This window comes from Notamacropus eugenii, chromosome 6, assembly GCF_028372415.1.
Source record: "Notamacropus eugenii isolate mMacEug1 chromosome 6, mMacEug1.pri_v2, whole genome shotgun sequence".
Classification (NCBI taxonomy): domain Eukaryota; kingdom Metazoa; phylum Chordata; class Mammalia; order Diprotodontia; family Macropodidae; genus Notamacropus; species Notamacropus eugenii.
In genome coordinates this window covers 727,509-733,557 of record NC_092877.1, presented here as the reverse complement: position 1 = coordinate 733,557, position 6,049 = coordinate 727,509, and the positions used below count along the sequence as shown (strand labels likewise).

The window sequence follows — 6,049 nt, the reverse complement described above, 5'->3', positions numbered from 1 at the left end:
AGCGGGGGCGGTGACAGGCAGGGGCTCTCCAAGCAGGCAGGAGCCAGGATCCATTGTTGAAGGTCTCCCCATAAACCCCCTGAGGGAACTGAGCCCTGTGGGGCCACCCTACCCCCACCCAAGCACCTGAATTTAATCTCACACTGAATAGCACTTCCACCCTGTTGAAAGCCCTGAGTTTGGGGAGCAGCATTTGAATCTCACATGCCAAGTGCTGGCTGGGTGGATCTGCAGGCATGGTGGGAGTGGAAAGAAAACTCAGAAGGCAAGTCACTGGCTGGGAAAATGCTCAGAAAAGGGAAAAAAAATAAGACTATAGAAAGTTATTTTCTTGGTGAACAGATATCTCCTCCCTTCCTTTCTGATGAGGAAGAACAATGCTTACCATCAGGGAAAGACTCAGAAGTCAAGGCTTCTGTATCCCACACATCCAAAGTAAATATACCATGGGCTCAGGCGATGGAAGAGCTCAAAAAGGTTTTCAAAAATCAAGTTAGAGAGGCGGAGGAAAAACTGGGAAGAGAAATGAGAGAGATGAAAGAAAACTATGAGAAGCAGGTCAGCACCTTATTAAAGGAGACCCCAAAAACTGCTGAAGAAAATAACACCTTGAAAAATAGGCTAACTCAACTGGCAAAAGAGGTTCAAAAAACCAATGAGGAGAAGAATGCTTTACAAAGAAGAATTAGCCAAATGGAAAAGGAGGTTCAAAAGCTCAGTGAATAAAATAGTTCTTTCAAAATTAGAATGGAACAGATGGAGGCTAGTGAATTTGTGAGAAACCAAGAAATCACAAAACAAAACCAAAAGAATGAAAAAATGTAGGAAAATGTAAAATATCTCATTGGAAAAACGACTGACCTGGAAAAGAGATCCAGGAGAGACAATTTAAAAATTATGACACTACCTGAAAGGCATGATGAGAGAAAGAGCCTAGACATCATCTTTCATGAAATTATCAAGGAAAACTGCCCTGAGATTCTAGAACCAGAGGGCAAAATAAGTATTCAAGGAATCCACAGATCACCACCTGAAAGAGATCCAAAGAGAAATACTTAGGAACATCGTGGCCAAATTCCAGAGTTCCCTGGTCAAGGAGAAAATATTGCAAGCAGCTAGAAAAAAACAATTCAAGTATTGTGGAAATACAATCAGGATAACACAAGATCTAGCAGCTTCTACATTAAGGGATCGAAGGGCATGGAATAGGATATTCCAGAAGTCAAAGGAACTAGTACTAAAACCAAGAAATCACCTACCCAGCAAAACTAAGTATAATACTTCAGAGGAAAAAATGGTCTTTCAACGAAATTGGTGACTTTCAAGCATTCTTGATGAAAAGACCAGAGCTGAAAAGAAAATTTGGCTTTCAAACACAAGAATGAAGAGAAGTATGAAAAGGTAAATAACAAAGAGAAGTCACAAGGGACTTACTAAAGTTGAACTGTTTGCATTCCTACATGGAAAGAAAATATTTGTAACTCTTGAAACTTTTCAGTATCTGGGTAGTTGGTGGGATTACACACACACACAGACACACACACACACACAGCACAGAGTGCATTGAATAGGATGGGATAATATCTTAAAAAGATGAAATTAAGTGGTAAGAGAGAAATTTATCAGGAGGAGAAAGGGAGAAATGGAATGGGGCAAATTATCTTCCATAAAAGAGGCAAGCAAAAGACTTTAGAGGAGGGAAAAAGAAGGGAGGTAAGAGAAAAACATGAAGTTTACTCTTATCACATCCCACTAAAGGAAGAAATAAAATGCACACTCATTTTGGTATGAAAACCTATAGAACACAGGAAAGTGGGGGAGAAGGGGATAAGCAGGGTGGGGGGGATGATGGAAGGGAGGATATGTGGAAGAGGGAGCAATTTGAGGTCGACACTCATGGGGAGGGACAGGATCAAAAGAGAGAATAAAAACAATGGGGAGCAGGATAGCATGGAGGGAAATATAGTTAGTCTTACAGAGCACGACTATTATGGAAGTCATTTGCAAAACTACAGATTTGGCCTATATTGAATTGTATGCCTTCCAAAAGGAATGGGTGGGGAGGGAGGGATGAAGAGAAGTTGGAACTCAAAGTTTTAGGATCAACTGTCAAGTACTGTTCTCACTACTAGGAAATAAGAAATACAGGTAAAGGGGTATAGAAAGTTATCTGGCCCTACAGGACAAAAAAGAAGATGGGGACAAGGGAAGGGAGGGATGACAGAAGAGAGGGCACATTGGTGGTAGCGGCAATTAGAGTGCTTGGTGTTTAGGGGTGGGGGGAGGGGACAAATGGGGAGAAAATTTGGAACCCAAAATTTTGTGAAAATGAATGTTAAAAGTTAAATAAATTAATAGAAAAAAAACTTCAGAGTAAATAGAGGGAAACCAATAGTCAACAGACATGTTTCCAAAATGTCTGACCATTAACATACATGCATCTTTACCAGAGAGGGAACATCTGGGTGTCTCAGGGGAGGAGAGGGGCTCCTTAGAGGCTTTCCAGAGTTCTCTTGTGGCCAAACACTTCCAGTTGATAAACCCCAAAGTTAAACCTCATCTTCAGAGTATTTATACTCTTTTAGTAGCCAGAAAGCATGGCCCTCTGAACCAGTGACTCAATAGAAAAAAAAAAAAAGGTACTTGGCATCCTCCTACAAAACAACTCCCCTAATTAAACTTCCTTCAATGGACAGGCCCATCAATGGGTGGGGAGGATTTTCTTTAATCACATTAAAATGAAGGAATTGTACTTCTTGATTATACTAAAACAAAAACAGAAAAAGATACTAATTTGATTACCATCGCTGTAGTGGAAGAGGGAGAAATTTCTTGGTATGAGGGACAGATCTGGAGACCAAGACACTGGATCAAAGAGCAAATGGGGGAGTAAGGTATAGGAAGACTAGAAAGGTAGGAATAGGGAAGATTATGGAAGGCTTTGAAAGCCAAAAAAAAACATTGTTTTTGAATTTGATCTGGGAGATAGATGATAGGGGACAGTGAAGTTTGCTGACTAAGAGACTTATATAGTTGGACCCATGCTTTAGAAAAGTCACTTTAATGGTTGAATGGAGAATAGTTTGGAATGGAAAGAATCTTGACCAGAAAGGCCCACTAGTAAGCTATTGTAATAGCCTGGGCATGAGGTGATGAGGACCTACACTACAGTGGTGAAAGTGTTACAGTTGAGAAGGGGGGATATGCAAGAGGTGTGCAAAGCCTGGTCAAGAAATTAGATATTTTTTGGGTGGGGGTAGATAGTGAGCAGTCTAAGATAACTTCTAGTTTGCCAGAATGAGGAACTGGGAAGTTGTGCTGTTATTACAGAAATAACAAAAGTAAGAGAGTCATAGTGATTGGAGTGAAAGATAACAAGTTCAATTTTTTTTGTATATTTAAGAAACGCATCTTCTGGATATACAATTTGAGGTGTCTAAAAGGCAATTGGACGTTGGAGATAAGAGGTTAGCAGAAAATGTGGGATAGGGTATATAAATCTGAGAATCATCAACACAGAAATGGTAATCAAGTCTATAGGAGCCAATGCAATTATGAAATAAAGTAGTAGGAAGAAGAGAAGAGGGGTCAGGACAGAAGGGACATTTATGCCTCTTAAGTTGCTTAACCTATTTCAGACTCATTCATCTCCTGGTTTAAGAATCAAATTTATGTTTGTATAATGCAAAATAACTCTGTAATTAAATAATAAGTGCAATAAAGAAAATAGTGGTAATAATACTTGTAATATCTACCTCTAAGATTATTATGAGACTCAAATGAGTTAATGTGCAGAAAGTGCTTTGAAAGGGCAAATAATAGTCTATTATAATTATGATTAGTAAAGGTACATGGTCACTAGGTCTATATACTGGTTGCCTAAAAATATTCCTTTTTATGCTTAAAGCTCTGTGAAAGATAACAGTTTCACCAAATAATACGATAATGTATAGATACAACAATATCTAAGTAATCTATTTATATCTTGGAGACAGCATAATATAATGGACTTAGAGTCCAGAGACATAATCTTTTAAATTTTGATTCAGAAATTGATGAATAGTATAAAGTAAAAATGCTTAAAATAGTGTTCTCAGCCTCTGTTTTCACCACGATGTACACAAAATTTCCAATAATCTCCCAGAGTCAATGTTAAGGGGAGACATTATATAGAAACCTTAAAGCACTAGGGAAAATAAACTATTATTTATTATACACATAAATATTTTATATGCCATTTATTTGGCATCATTAATAATTTTCTCATATTCGGCTAAGTTCATCTATTTCCCTTATATGACTATTTAATATTTTTGTTTCCCCCTACAAGACTGGTATAGGGATATTTTGAGCTGTAAGAAATATTTTAAGAGAGATTAAACATTTTATTTAAGTATATTGACAACGATACTAATTATATAAAAGTTTTTAATTTTGCACTTCAACTGATTCAAGAAGTACTAGTGATATTCATAATACTGTGAGATAGGTCTTAATTAGAAATATTGCAGAGAGAATTTGTGTTCTAGTTGAGAATGGAGAAATGATGTGTGGGGTCTCTGACAAATCTGATAATATGTGTTATTTGTGTGCTAACATTGTAAATGGATATCGTTGCTCCTTGTTACAAATCTAAATAGAGCCATACTTGGCCAATACATAAGTTATGTACTGAATTTTCATTTTCCACCATACTTAAATCTTTTACATTTCTCTAAGCCCTTGGAATGGATTATGATGTACATGGTTTTCAATTTGTGCTTCTTATATTTACTTATTGCTTATATTCTTACAGATTTCATTACGAGTCATTCTTCATGATGAACCATGAAAAACAGGAATAACATCACTGATTTTGTTCTTTTAGAACTTTCTCAGAATAATGATGTTCAGATTCTGTGTTTTATCCTCTTCTCATTCTGTTATGTGGCTTTTCTAATGGGAAATTTGATAATCATGACATCCATCCTGGGCAGGCAGTTCATTGACCAACCCATGCACTATTTTTTAACTTACTTATCCCTCATAAATGTTTGTTACACCTGCACAGTGACACCACAGTTCATCAGTGACTTGCTGGTTGAAAGGAAAAGCAATTCCTACAACAACTGCTTGATTCAAGTTTGTATAATACACTTGTTCGGGGCAATAGAAATCTTTGTTCTCATAAGGATGGCCTATGACCAGTATGTGGCCATCTGCAAACCTCTGCATTTCCAGGTGATCATGAGTAGACAGAGGTGCAATATGATGGTCTTATCTGCCTGGGCTTGGCCAATTCTGCATTCATTTTCTCCAATTGTGGCCCAAGTGAGATAAATTATTGTTTCTGTGATGTATATCTCTTATTGGGACTTGCCTGCATTGATAATCAAAGGGTGGGGCTTTTAGTGATTGTCAGTTCAAGTTGATGGTTGATGGTTTTTATAGTGGTGATAGATTCATACACTATGCTCCATGGGCACTCTTCTGAGAGATGCAGAAAAGCTCTTTCTTAATGTGGTTCCTATATCACTGTTGTGATCTTATTCTTTGGTCCTGTACTCTTCATTTGTATTAGACCAGTCACCACCTTCAGGGAAGATAAAATGTTTGCCCTTTCTAACACCATCATAGCTCCCATGCTTAATTCTTTCATCTGTACTCTGGAAAATAAAGAGATGAAAAATGCAGTGATGAGTATATGAAGCAGAAACAAGTTTGTAAGAAGAAAGGTTGTTTTCTGAAAATAAGATGCTTCTCACCAGATTTTCATGGTTCAAAGAAATAGAAAATTCAGTACCTAGTTAAGTCTTCTCTGAAGCCAGTAGGATTTAGAATAAGAAAAGACTAGTGAACCATGTAGTTAATATAAACTACTTTTTTTTAATGGAAAAAAATGGCAAGAAAATACTAGAAAGACCAAACAGTAAAATGTCGGATAACAGGTCAACAAGATGTTTGTTCACAAATATGTAGGTAGAGGAATAATAAACTTTAAATTCCAATGAAAAGGATATATTTTGAAGACTGTTTCCATTGGTAAGATGTTTTCTCCCCTCTCCCCAAA

General features: G+C 37.1%; 1 pseudogene; it reads left to right on the top strand.

The window, feature by feature from the left end:
- Window positions 1-4,827: 4,827 nt before the first annotated feature.
- LOC140511298 (olfactory receptor 4P4-like) lies at window positions 4,828-5,726 on the top strand (annotated as a pseudogene).
- The last annotated feature ends 323 nt before the right edge of the window (window positions 5,727-6,049 follow it).